Here is a 14,579-nt window from a genome sequence, read left to right as displayed (position 1 = left end):
GCGGTGAGCCGGAGGCTGAGTGCAGCTCGCTCGGCGCTGGTCACGCAGGAGCTACAGCAAAGCGGTAAAAGCCACGCACACAAAGTACACTGCGGCGGGGCTCTCCTTGAAAACAGGCTCCTGCGACGTTACCGCCGACACACGTAGGTAAAGACACAGAGAGAGAGAGGGAGAGAGAGAGGCGCCGACACGCCGCGGGGCGAGCGGCGGCCCCGGCGGCCGAGCCCGCTCCCTCCCCGAGCATCCCCCTGCCCCGACCCCGCCGCGGCCGGGCGGGGGATCGCCCTCCCCGCTGGAAGGGGGAGCATCTCCCGCCCGCTCTCCCCTCTCCCTCTCCCTCTCTCTCCTCTCTCCCCGGCCCTCCGCCCGCCTCCGCGCCCGCCTCCCCGCGGCGCGCCCGCCCCTCGCCCGGCATCCCGGCGCTGCCGCCGGCCGCAGCAGCATCCGCGGCCGGGGCTGCGCGGCGCGGAGGGAGCGGGGCTGGCCGGGCGTGCGGGGAGGGGGGGGAGGGACGGGGAAGGGAAGGGAAAGGGACAGGGAAAAGCGGGGGGGAGTGTATGTGTGTGTGTATATGGAAGGGGAGGCGGGGGGCGGGGGGGGTGGGGGGGGGAGAAATCAAATAAATAAATAACCTCCGCACCAATAAGAGCGGCAGCGGCTGCCGAGCAGGCTGGGATCGGATGGGAGAGGTCCTTCCTGGGCTCGATTTGTTTGTTTGTGACTGGAGCTGCAAAGTTCAGAGCCGAAACGTGTTGCTTATCGCCGGCGGCGACCGCCCCATCGTCCCCCGCCCGGCCGAAGTGGGGGGGTTGCCTGCCCTGCCCCTGCCCTGCCCGGGGCCACCCGGGGCGGCCCCTCCGCTCGCCATCCTCCCCGCCGCCGGGGCCGAAGGACGGGAGAGGAGCGCCGGGGGCTGCCTCTCTCGCCCGCCCGCCTTCCCCTCCTGCCGGGGGAGGGTGGGGAGGGGGCAACGGACAGGTGAGTGCCTCTTTCCCCCCACTTCTGCCCGGGGTGACGCCGCTCCCGTCGCCGCGGGAGCCGCTCGTTCATCAAACTTTGCCTCCCGCACCCCTTCGGCGGGAGGGAGAGCGCTGGGGGTTGATTGGTTTGGCGCAGAGGGAAGCCGGGAGGGGAGGAGGATGAGGAGGATGAGGAGGATGAGGAGGGGGTCCCGGCTCTGCGGCGCGCAGGGCAGCGCTCATCGGGAGCGGGGGCTGGCAGCCCGAGTTGGCAGCGCGGAGGTAGAGCGAAGTTTGGGGAGGGGGGTTTTGCCCCGGAGGGAACCCGCGCAACAGGCAGCGTCCCGCGGAGGCGGGGGCGGCGGGCGCCCCGCTGCCCTTTGAGGTAAATTCGCTTTGTTTCCGCCACCTCCGAGGGTGCGCCGGTGGGTGCCGCGCTGGCGAGCGCCTCCTCCTAAGGAGGAGAGAAACTTGCACGTCTCGCCCGAGGGGTGGATGGGGTCTTTTCGCCCGGTTGCGCGTAAGATGCGCGGGGCGGGATGCGGGTGTCTCCCCCGCCCCGGGTTGCGCAGGGTTGGGAGCGCAGCCCCGCGGTGTCCCCGCCGGCGGCCGGTCCCCCGGTGGGATGCCCTGAGCGGGGCGCGTCCCCTGCGCGCATCCCTGCGCGCACCCTGGCGGGGCTGCGGGGAGCGGGCGGAGGCGGCGTGTTCCCGGGGCGAGCATCGCCACGCTGTTGTTTTCCTGCCGGCGGTTGTCTGTCTGGTTGTCACCGCGCACCGGGAGAAGGCTGAGATTCCAGGGGTAGTCTGTCTTAATTATCGCAGAATGCATAAAGGCGTAATTGCTAAAATTATTCAATAGCGGTTAACAATTAAAAGATTATCCCGGTACTCCGCAGCTAGCAAGGAGCAGACTGTACTAATTGGATAGTTAATGACATTTAAATAGGCAGGCTTTCTTAAAATAGTAAGCTCCACTCTTCCAGGGAACTGAATAGGGTGTTGGAATATTAAATAATTATATTGCGGCGATGGTAACACTTCCGAAAGGGCTGTGGTAATTAAGTTGGTAGCTTGGCCAGCAGCGCTGGGACAGACTTTGCACGGTGTTCGAGCGGTGGCGAAGAGAATGTGCCTCATTTTTCCTTTGATAGGTAAATCTCGCTAAAAAAACCTTAGAAATTTGCGTGAAGGCAAATCGAAGGGGAGGCGAATGTTTTACCGATTGTCCAGCGAAATCTTCTCCCAGCTTTTACTGACATCATTTGACTGAATCCATAACTGAACTTGGGTTTTTATGTCACTCACTCACTACTCGAGTTTTATGTCACTTTATGCCACTTACACCGACTGGAAATAGTTACTGTTTAATATCGGGAAGACTGGATCAGGGATGGTGTAACAACACTCATCCTTTGAAAACCAAACAGCTAAGGCGGTATTTATTTCTTTTTTTGGTAGTAATAACACACCAATTTAAACACTGTACTTCGATAACAAAGTAATAAATAAATCAACTTCTGCACGGTTAAACTTCATTTTCTAAACTTTGCTCTCCACATCTCTCGTATTTCTTGCATAACTTGAAAATGTTCTCTGAGAAACTCATAGAGTAACTGCATAAACTTGTTGCATTTTCTTTTAAAAGTTTTCTCAGTGGAATGTGGAATACAGTTGGCATAGCAAGAAGCAACACAACGCAATCTTACGCTTGCCGTATTTTTTTTTCCACGGAGAAAATATTTCCCCCTGTCTTCATAAAGACATACACTTAAGGAAAATGCCAGAAGTGGAATTAAATAAGAGATTCAATTTAATGAATTAGGCAGGGTATTCTATTTTAAGAAGTACTGTAGAGAGTAACACGTAATTAAAATTATAAACAGGCTCTTATATACCTATGCTTTATTTAGTCAATCTTAAATTTTCTCATCAACATGGTTTTATCTTCCCTTGAGGTAAAAAAAAAATAATAGAGAAGTAAAGTCTTGTGATGCTGGTGTAAATACTGGAGGGGCTCGGGGCGCGTGTCTCCCAAGTCAGGGAAAACGCTGAGCTTCACAAAAGTTACATTCACAATTGTAAAACCGATCTATTTTCTTCCGGAGTCGGATGCTGCAGTTGTCACTTAGGAGGCTTTTTGTGTCAGACCCCAACCTTGCTCTTTGCGCCATCAGAGATACATTTCTCAAACACTTCCTTTATTCTTGCGTGCCGAAGTATTCAAACATTTCTGGTGAGCGTTGCTGCCGACTTCTGAACCTGAGTTCCATCCTCTGCCTTCCCAAATGAGGGCTTCTGAAAATCAGAATGACGGAGCTTTTCTTTCTTCCTCCAGTCGTGTAAAAATGTGAAGCTCGAATGAAGACGGGGCTTGATGTTCAGATTGGATTGCCTCCAAAACAAAAGTATGACTTTCCACACAGCTGATAAATAGAGAGCTGAATGTGTTAGCAAAGATTTACAAAACACTGATGTCCTGACATCTGGATTTATGGAGTGTCTTTGATAAAACATGGAGTGGGAGAAAATACCAAAGAGGGGTTTTTTAGAGGGAAAAAGAACCAACCCCCAAATAACAGGGTGATTCAGAAAGGCTTTCCACGACATGCTGGCTTGTATAAAGCTGTTCTGGGGAGCTGTGTTTGTGTATTTTCCATGGACTTTATTAAAATTATGCCAGCGCAAGTTTTACGAGAAAATGAACTCGGCTTGAAAAATCCTCCTAACGAAGCACAGGTACCTTTCTTCTATAACATTTACATATTTTTTCCCCCTGATTTTTCCCAACTCTTCATCAGTAAATCTAGGCAAAGAAGATTCCCCAGCGTTATTAAGCACGTTCTTCTGTATTGCTTCTAAACTGTGCCACCTGAAGCCTTTCCTTCACCCTGACATTTGCAGCACTGGTCTTAAACTTCGTGTCCTTGGTAGGTTGAAAGTACCCTTCTGCTCTCCTGACACTTCCAAAAGATACACGCCAATGTTTTACACCTGCTCTGTCGAGAAATTGTTGTATTTACTAAACTCACAGCTCAATATGGATAAACCCATAAAAATTTGATCTTGGAAAATGCAATTTTAATATGGGGGTGGGGAGGGATTTCTTAAATCCTGTAATTATCATATTCATATGGCTTGTTAAATGAGGGAATGTCAACTTCTGGGCACATGCCTCTCTCCTAAGAGCAAAACACCCTGTGGTTGACTTTGAAGCTACAGCATACCTTACAAATCATTCCAGGTAAAACAAATATTTAAGAAAAAGAGATGCAAAATATTTGTTAATGCCTTGAAGCGAGCGGGCTATGAAGTTCAGCATCAGACTATTTCTAGTCCAGCTAATAAAATACTAACCATTACCTGTGATGGATACTGCAGTCAGACTTCTGCAAGCCAATACTTACATTTTTTAAAAAAAATATGTTGGCTTCGTAGATGTTGACTTTTTTTTTAACACTATAATAGCATTTTCCTGTATTAAAGATAGCAATTGAAGTTATCAACTAATAAATTCCATAGGCTTAGCAGAGTCATGGTCTGCAAATTATCAGAATGACTAAAGCATTAAATTACATTTTTATTTGTGCAATAAAGATAATTTCATACAAGACCTGACTTGCAGCTCTATTATGTTATGAACACCTTCGTACTTCTGAAATCACGTTCTTTCATTCAGGTCCATAAAGAAACTAAGTTTTACATGTGGACCTGTTACTTCTGGACTATGGATTTAGCAATTTAATGAGGGATACTCTAGGACTCGCGGTTTTTTTTTTTTTGATGACTAACACTTTGTCAGGAATGACCGATCTTGGTTTAGCACACACACCTGCACTGATACATACCTGAATATGGGCCTATATATGCTTCATGTGTGAAAACCAGTCTTTTATTTAATAGACTTAGGAAGAGAGATAACTATCTGCTTTGCAAATTGCTTTAAAGATTTCATTTCTCTAGTACCTTGTGCCCCAAACAGTACATCTGTTACACGGTAAGAAAGAATTTGCAAAGATTCTTTTAAAGCACGGGAAGGGTTTCAACCATAGCACGTAGAAAGATCAGCGGGAGGTATTTGCAAATACTTTTCCTCTGGAAACATGAACGAGCCAAAGATGATGTTAGTTTTGTTAATTCAAATTGCATCTCTAATCTTAAACTGTTGCAGCGTAGTACCTAAAGGCAGCCTGCCTGGGAGCTCCGCTGGAGTCTAGAACTCTTGAGAATGTCTCTTCTAATAGCTGCTAAATGTTCCAGTGTTAATTAAGAGGTAATGTAAGTGGAATCGAATGTTATGACAGTGTAATGGTCTCCTGTTGAATATAAGTTCCATGGCTAAGCAGACGCACTTTCAGAAAACAGGCATATTTCAGCATTGTCTCTTCAATAGGAAGTGTTTCTGCAAAAGCCTTAAATAATCCCCCGTAGAGAAATCTGCTCATCGTGTTTCTATTGCAGCACTCTAACGAGAGCAGCGTCGCTTTCCCTTCGTTAGCTGACTGCGGGGCCGCTTCGCAGAAGTCTGTAGGGTCACAGGCATGGTGGTTCTCCACTCCAGTCCCTGTCTGCTCCAGTTCCCGAGACTTCTGCTGGCTGAAGCTTCTGGTTCCTCCGAGGGGAAGGAAAGCGAGAAGGGTTCGCTCCGGGATGTGCCGTCGGGACTCTTCGGCAGAACTGCAGAGGGCAGACAGGCGGCCATCCCACCGTGCGTCGTCTCAACCCCCATGGAATATTGGAACGGGGGTTGGAACTAGGTGATCTTTAAGATCCCTTCCAACCCGAACCATTCTGTGATTCTGTGATTTAGGCCTAGGAGCGTTTGGAACATAACAGGGGAAGTGGTCAAGTTGCTCTTCTCTCCTGATAGACACCTCTGCGTTGACAGTTCTGTTTATCAGGAATCAGTCCTTCTTTGAAGTAGTGTTAAAAATCACATTGATTTAATCTCTGAAGAATCATAGAATCATCTAGGTTGGAAGGGACCTTTAAGACCATCGACTTCAACCATTGCCCTAACACTGCCACATCCACCACTACCCCACGTCCCTCAGCACCACGTCTACACGTCTTTTAAATCCCTCCAGGAATGGCGACTCCACCACTGCCCTGGGCAGCCTCTTCCAATGCTGGACAACCCTTTAGGGGAAGACGTTTTTCCTAATATCCAATCTAAACCTGGCATGGTTTGAGGCCATTTCCTCTTGTCCCATGGCCTGTTCCTTGGGAGAAGAGACCGACCCCCCCTGGCTACCCCCTCCTTTCAGGGAGCTGTAGAGAGCGAGAAGGTCTCCCCTCAGCCTCCTCTTCTCCAGGCTGAACACCCCCAGCTCCCTCAGCCGCTCCTCACCAGACTTGTGCTCCAGACCCCTCACCAGCTCCGTTGCCCTTCTCTGGACACGCTCCAGCCCCTCAGTGTCTTTTTTGTGGTGAGGGGCCCAAAACAGGGCACAGCCCTCGAGGTGGGGCCTCACCAGTGCCCAGTACAGGGGGACCATCACAGCCCCTTGCTGATACAAGCCAGGATGCTGTTGGCCTTCTTGGCCACCTGGGCACACTGCTGGCTCACATTCAGCCGGCTGTCGACCAAGAGATATGTGAGAAATCATTTTCATTCCCACGCTGATCTCTACCTTTTTATTGTAAACCTGTTCGCCCTTGGGACAGGGTAACATGGAGATGGAGCCATAATGATGCTCAAAAGACCATCAGCCGTTTTCAGGGGCAGGGAGCAGGGCGCAGCCGGGGAAGGGCAGGCAGCCAGCAAGGAGCAAGGTCGTTTTTATCCACTTCCAGAGCAAGAGGGTTGAGGAAGGAAGAAGGATGAAGCGTGTGCTAATTGACAGTGGGCAGTGCCTTAGGTCACAGCAGGAGTGAAGCTTGTTGAAGTTTGGACTGAAACACCTCCAACTCGGCTCTGAGAGACATTATCTCGGCAGCTAATTCCACTTTATGGTAGACTGACCATTATATGTACGATTTCAGATGAAAGCGTTTGAACTGTTAACAAAATTATCTGAAATTGCACTGATTCATGCAGTGACAACCATCTAACATTATGACTGATAAAACCCATTTAAGCCCCGTTCCTGCGGACACTACGCACATGTTTAATCTGGTGACAAGTCCTGTTCGTATTTTTAGGGCTACAACTTGATACAACGAGCGATATGAAGCGCAATCTTCTATCAGAAGCAAAATCCATTTAATGCGCTTCTTTTTTTGGGAACTAACAAGTCTAATTTTCATTTTGGCGGATCCCTGACGGGCGAGGAGTCATGCCCCAGCCGTACACAGTGCGGCTTCACTTACACGCTAACCCCTGTAGGTCGCTGGGGTATAACTTGTTCTCCGACAGCAGAGATCACTAAACCTAGTTTTATGTTACGCTGAAATAAAACATCACATTCAGGGAACATACAAGCCTTGTCAAGGTAATTTTTAAATATTTCTACCTATTTGCTGCAGTGAAGGGGATAAAACACAGGGATGAGAATGGAAATGGACCAGCTGATGGTCTAAGGGGAAATCAAGCTTTGGAGAGAAGAGGTGATAGTTAATAGAGTTTTGTCCATTTTTTTTTGTATTTCAGCAAATCTGCTAATTTAGGGTGTGGACAGAGGATAGTCTGTGAATTAGATACCGTGGGTAAGAAGGTACTGTCCGTTCATTCCCTTAAAAGTGTTAATTTAATTGGATTTTGAGCTGCCTTTCAGACTAAACTGCACACGTATTCCTAGTCCATTGCAGCAGGAAGTAAAATATGTTCATTTGCAACTGCAAGACTAATTAATTTCACTTCACTTTGCGAAAGATTTATTGTGGCTTATGCATCCCTGGGAAAAGGAACTGTAGTTGTAAAGTGCTGTAGCACAAAGATTTGTTTGAAATAAAGGTTGACTAGTCAGGGCTCACTTCAGCCATCGCCAGGATTAGCAACGCCGAGGCACTGGTAGAATAAGGGTTAGGTTTTACCACCCTTCCTTACGCTCCCTAGTAAATACTCCTAACTGGGTGAGTATTCACTCAGATTTGCTCTTTGATTTCTCATGCAAAAATGGGGGAAGAAACTCCAGAAAGAGAATGAGGGGAGATTGCATGGGACTGATTGGCAAACGAGCGACAGCTGCTACAGCAATCAAGGGGGACGGCAAGTCGTTATTCTTTAGTAGCAACTGAAGGAGTGAGGATCGGATTTAACATAAAGAAGAGAAAGGAGGAGTGATGAGAAGAGAGAACAGCTAAAGAAGGCTCTAAAATACTACCTTGTCAGAGGCTCTTGGGACAAAGAGGTTAGTCAACACGGGGAAATTTTTTTTTTTTGTTAAATTAAGGAAAAAAAAGCCTATACTTTTTTTGAGTAAGAAGTATTAAGCTGGGTATGAAGTCTGTCTCTTGAAGAGCTTGTGATGTGCTGTGGAGGACGCGGAGTGAGCGTGTGAATCTCGAGCAGAACGTGGATTCTTTGGGTTTAAGCCGGGTTGAGGAGAGCGACTCTTTGTCTGCCCAGAGTTTGCTTTGTGCCGTGTGGCCTTGTGTTCTTGGAGGACAGGAAGAGCTTTTTAGCCACTTCTAAAATTTTCTGCCCTTGTTTCCTTTTTATAGACTTTCATCCTGGTTTTTTTTTTTTTCCCTCTATCTTTGTTGTCTTTACTTCTATGATTCAAGAGCATGAGGATCTGAAGATAAAATTGACCTGAAGTGAAAACTCCCTGAACCAGTAGAATTGACTGGGGCTGTGATTACACTCAATTTCCCCCTGCTGCTGGTGTCGTGTAGAGTAATATTGTGAAGGATTCTGTCAATTTTTGGTTCAGCTGCTAGTTGTCATAATGGTAAAGAATCACAGGGAGAGTCACTATCTTCAGTCAGTAAATGAGGAACTTTATTAGAGAAAGGAAAACTGGTATTTTCTCTGAAGCTTTCTTTTTTTTTTTTTCTCTCCCCCTCATTATAAAGCTTTCATGTAGAATCTTTTCATTTCCTGACTGAATATCTGCAGCTGATTTTCAAAAACTGTACATGACATTCGCAGCCTTGGTTCCATACCTGTTTTTCTTGATGGGAAGCGTTAAATTGTTCCAACTCTTTGGCGATTCATTTCTACTTTCTAACAACCTTCTTGGTGGAATTACTTGGAGGAGCATACACACAACCGATCTAAACTGAGGAATTCTGTAGTGGAAAAAAACCAACCAAACAAAAAAACCACCGCAAAAACCCAACCAACAACAAAACTGCCCTAGATTTTTAACCGTGTTGAATCAACTCAATGCTCCCAATAGTTCTGCTGGTGCAAATGTGTGAGGGAGGAGGTGGGGCCTGCTTTAGCCAGCCTTGCCACCACCTCTGGCTTGGTACCATCAAACTCTGGAATCAGAAGGTTTTGTGATGGCATCATTATTGTCTTTAACCTTCTATGCCCTGCCGTAACAGCTGGAGACGTAGTTAGAGAGCAGGACGGGACTCTTGTGCAAGACGGCATGTGCGTTTAACGAGTACAGGTTCTGCCTTATCCTCGTAATGGACATAATCCTCCACTGTCCTGTCAAGATGTACGCACTTGCATATACAGCCCGTCTAATAAAACATGTAAGACTATTTGTTCATATTTAGAACTTTAGACAATGTAGTTAAACTTTAAACTTATTAATTTTTCTTCCCCCCCGCCCATGCCCCATTCTATCATCTGTTCCTCACAGGGAACTTCGTGGCTTCCAGATCAGGCACTGAGGCTCCCATTTGCTATTTGTGCGTCGCTAACTCTCTGTATAGCGTAAGTGGCGTGCAGCTATCTAGTGTAAATAATTCTTTGCTACGGAAACTTCCTATTGCTGCTTTTGTTTACTCAACTGCGGCGACTTTCTCCACCCACCCAGCGAGTCTTCCCTCTTGCTCTTCTATTTTGGGCTCATCCGCTTCCCAGGGGCGGCTGTGCTTCTGCTGTTATTGTAGGCACCTGCATTTACAGCCCGGCATTGCGTTCGCCGTGGGCAGCCCTGGCTGCGATATCCTGAGCTTCTGGAGTGGCTGGCCTTTTCTCCGAGTCTTTGGCTCTTTGCCCTTCAATTCCCCCGCTCCAAAGTTGGTATTTTGGGAGCCAGATCTGAGCCACGGACAATCCTTTGTGTGAATAACCTGGAAGCAGACCTGTTGTGAAATCTGCGTGTCAGCCCTTCTTGCTTATCTTTCTCAGAGAAAGAGGAAAGCATGAGGAAAACAAGCAGTAACTAGATAGTATTTTTAAGATTAAAAATACAGTCTATTGCCCCAAATTGTTTCTTCGTTAGTGGACAGATCATGATCCGCTGAAGAGTTGCGCTCAGCGGTCGCACCTTCAGAATAACACAGGCAGCATATAGCTTTGGGGCTTTCTGAAAGCCGGTTTGAAGCCGGTGAGAGAGAAGTGTTTGTTGCATGAAAAGCTTGTCAACTCACCCAGGGAAAGGACACGCGCCGGGTACGCAGGCGTGAGGCTCTGTCTCAGCCCTGTCGCGGCAATCCATCTCAGTCTTGCTTTGGGGAGGCCGCTTCTGGGTTTAATGTCAGTTTACATTTCGGTGAATACCTTGCTTCTGTTTCTTCACGGCAGAAGAGATCCTTCCTCACTCCATGACGGCGTTTTTGAAGCGCCTATCGTGTTTGTAAAATACCCGCCGTGACAAAACATACCCAGCGAAATGCAGGCGGTAGAAAATAGTGGTGAACACCGAACTGCTGGTAATTTCCACCCTAGTAACTCCTGAAGTTATCCCACGTTTCCCCAGTGGTCCCGCAGAACTCCGAGATGATGAATGAATGTCTTGACGTGTTTAAAGCCTCCCGAGTCTGGGCTCGAGAGGGACCCACAATAGAAGTCTAAATGTCAGTAGGAAAATTTTTTTCTTGTTTAAATGCCCTCACTAACCACAGTAGAAATATTGCTTCATGGGGAGAAAAATGCGTCTCATAAGCAGGATATTGCAGGAATTATGCATTCGAACCGCTATCGTGAACTTCAGTTTCACAAAACGAAAGCTTTCGTCATCCGATGAGGACAGTACTTTGTGCCATCTTCAGAGAACGGTACCAAGCCTGTCTGGCCAAATCCTGCATTAACTCCCTTTAAATGTTCAAAGGTGTTATGCAGAGATAATACACTGTGTTATACCTGCAGTCCCTCGAAAGCAAGAATCTGTTATCCAATATAATAATCTTTGCAAGGAAATACAAGGACAGCGTGTGACACTGCGAAATAAAAATTGTACGTACTTTGCTTTCTGGGATTTTGCGACTGCCTCTTGCTCTCTGTTCCTCGGAGCTCTGACAAACGCTACCAGACATTACAGTGATAGGTCCTCTGTATTTAGTATTTTATTGTTGTCACCACTGTGAAAATGGCTAAACACACGTAGCTTTTTATGAGAAATTAATTTTAACTCGCTGGTAACTTAAGAGTTTACATGATTTGAGGGTCGCCAGCGTGTATAACGCGTGTCCGTTGTGCTCTGGCTATGCCTGCTGGGGAAAAACTGGGTTGAAAACTTCTTTTTTTTTTCCTCTTCTTCTTCACGTTTGACATAATTATCACATGCCTTGCTCTTTTCAGTTCCTTCCTCAGGACTTTCTCTAGTTAAAAGAAACGCCACATTTATTCCAGCTACCTAATCCTTCTCTTAATAGGATCTCATCATTAAAGCAAAACAAACCTAGAAACCAAAAAAGCCCATTTGTCTCCTTTTTAGAAAGTGTTATGATCTATGTGTACATATTTTATTAGCACATTGGACCCGAAATCCCCTCTGAAGATGCTGAATGCCAAACTGCATTGGACTGGAAGCTAAAATTTTAGGTTTTTGCTGGACCAGTAATTTTTCTTGGTCGTTTGAATCTTGTGAACTTTTACTTTCTCACATTTTCTCTGAAGGTATTCAAATATAAATAAACAAGACTTAAAGATGTTCTTTACGTGCAAGGTTGCTAGAGATTTAATGCTTTCTTGTTAAAATTTGCATAAAACTTTACAGAAAAGTTTTATAAATTCCCACTTGAAAGAACTGTATTAAAGATTAGCAACTGTGCGATACATCAGCTTCTTTAGCATAAAAAGCTCTCTCTGCTTTTGCAACAGAAATCTGCTATTCCTAGTTTTATGCTGTGGTTTAGAGAATGGACGTTCTTTAATTCCACTTGTTTATTTTTTATCACTTGTCAGTATCAAGATGGTTTAAAAAAAATTAATAATAACAAAAAAAAAAACCCTAGGACCCAATCTTGCTAATATCCGTGCATGTTCACGCCAGAGTTAAAAACATGTAAATGAGAGCATCCATAGATTAACTTTCAGTGCTGTAGCTCCAATATCAATCTAAAAATACATCACTTCCAGAGGTCTGAAAAATCACGTATTTGGAAAAAACGGCACGATGCTAATACTCGTTTTCTTTTACATTAGTGTATTCTCACCTCTTTTCATAGTACCCGTGGGTTTGGTGTTAAAACCAAGGTTATCACGTGGTTCCTTTCCAGTGCAAAATATGTCTTGTGACACACTTGAATAAATTTAAGACCCTTCATGTTTACATCTGGCTCTGATTGTTATCGTGTCCATGCAGAAATCATCACCTGCTCTGTACGCGCAGCCAAATGACGCGCACGTTTTGAAAACACTAGCTGGAAATCGCAGAAAGTGCGAATCCCTCTCTGCTTGCAGACCCTCTCTATGAAGAGCAACTTGGGAAATCCTAACGCTCTAGTTTTCCATTGGGAAGTGCCACTATTGAGTACGTGATATAACCCGCTGAAGACTGAAGGGTTATTTCTCCATTCTTTGCAACTACAAAGAATTACGGAATTTATGTGAGAACTTAAAACGCAGGAATAGCTGGTAAAACGTGAACGTTGCTCAAACTAACTGAGTTTCCTCGTTTGTTAGCGTGTGTATTCTTAAATGCTGAAGAATTCACGATTCTTCTAAGAGGACTTTGACACCTTGGTCTTGTCTGGTTTTTGTGAAGCATATCTATAGTTTCCTGCTTGGCCCAATTTGGATTTAGATTTAAAATCTTTGCATAGTTTCAAGGTGACAAATACCTTGAAACCTGTTTGTTTTTTTTTTCTTTTTTTAAATTCAATTATCTGATTGTGTTATTGTCCCATTTATCCTCCGTATTTTAATTTCCTGTAATGGAGTCGGTAAAAAAATTCAAGTAAATAATTTATAATGGTCTTTAAATTGGTGAAGGTTCTCTTTGTTTTGTACTTTTTTCAGAAAGAATTTTAGTTCTGACTTATTTTTACAGTTAATTTAGCAGAAATCAGTGTATTAATTTCTCAGGACTTCAGTGAATTTTGTGTCTTCGCTAATGTTAAATCTTCGTGCTTTAAAGTACACGTGTGAGAAAAGTGATACTGTCAGTGACTTTCAGACTCAGCTAATTTCATTTCCAGCGCACTTTCTTTGGGGGAAATTATCTTTTGGACTGAATGTGGAATCGTTTTATCGTTACTTAGTTTTCTTTCGGTAGTTTTTTGATTTGATACGTGAGAGGCCAGTGGAAGTCTCGCTCTCTTTCGCTGTGTGTTAAAGGAGCTAACTGTAACCTGTGTCGCTGGAGAGCTCTTAGACAAAGTCATTTTCTACTAAACTGAAAGCTTCTCGTAGTCAATATGTAATAGACAGATATCTTATCTCGTAGCTCAATTAGCACACAAAGGTGCTTTATTGTGAGGAGCTTCCTTAGGTAGGCCAGTTGCTTGGTTGAAATCCAGCAATGTGGGGAATGAATTTCTCGATACCCGCGTAAGGAGCTCGTAGAGCGTAGTCGGGTAGGGACCGGCTCGAGTCTCCTCTCAGTCTGTCGTTGATTCTTATTCCATGGATTAATGACAAAAGCGTCGCCGTGTTGGTTTGGGAAGCTAATTGAAACTGCTTTACAATCTGAATGGCTTTGTCTCTTGTTCACTAGGTACCCTTTATCCCTTTGTAGTGTCACTTCTTATACTGGCTTAGAAGATATTTTTCTTCCTGTCTTTACCCTCCTTACCTGACGCTGTGCTGAAGCCAGTGGGCAAACCACCTGACGATGCCCTTTCCTAATAAATATATAATTATCACTGGCTGCCTCTGCTGTACATGGTCTAGATTTTTCTGGATATACCAAGTGTGGTCAGGCACGTATTTTAATTCAGGGAAATTAAGGAGAATGATCTAGTTTGCCTAGTTAGAGCACTTCGTGGAGAAGCTGTCTGTCTTTTGAGGTACGGTCAGAGGACTACGTGCTCGTGAGGAGGTTGCAGCGAGCTGCTCAGTAGAAAATGCCCGGTGTACAGTGTTTTCTCTGAAAGCTCGTGTCTCTTTAGGGCTTGAAAGACCAACTCAGGGCTGTATCTCTTCATCCAGAAGCCAGAAATCTGGCTTTCTTTTCATAGAAGTGAAGGCCTAAGTGAGAGGAGCTTATTCTCTTTGAAAGGACGGTAATAGTGAGCGCAGGCACCTCGTAGCGCTTAGGGCTGTTGCAGACGGGGGAAATGCCGATCTTTCCGTCTGCCCTCTTTTGGAGGGCCTTCAGTTAATAGCCCCCGCGTCCTGCAGAAACAGCAGGACAGTTTGTTACTGTGCAACAAGTGATTTTTGAGAGGG

The 14,579-nt window shown here is 45.7% G+C and overlaps 1 protein-coding gene across 19 annotated transcripts in view; it reads left to right on the top strand.

Annotated features, from left to right (window-relative positions):
• Positions 1 to 713: 713 nt before the first annotated feature.
• TENM3 (teneurin transmembrane protein 3) overlaps positions 714 to 14,579 on the top strand; it is a 1,409,904-nt gene continuing 1,396,038 nt past the window's right edge. For 9 of the 19 annotated variants that reach the window (XM_063335478.1, XM_063335480.1, XM_063335491.1 and 6 more), the window contains exon 1: positions 714 to 978. The gene's annotated coding sequence lies outside the window, so the exon portion shown is untranslated. The remainder of the gene's footprint in view (positions 979 to 14,579) is intronic. The other 10 variants (XM_063335502.1, XM_063335499.1, XM_063335498.1 and 7 more) reach the window with 2 other exon arrangements.

Source organism: Chroicocephalus ridibundus, chromosome 5 (assembly GCF_963924245.1).
Source record: "Chroicocephalus ridibundus chromosome 5, bChrRid1.1, whole genome shotgun sequence".
Classification (NCBI taxonomy): Eukaryota; Metazoa; Chordata; class Aves; order Charadriiformes; family Laridae; genus Chroicocephalus; species Chroicocephalus ridibundus.
This window is presented reverse-complemented; position numbering and strand designations above follow the sequence as displayed.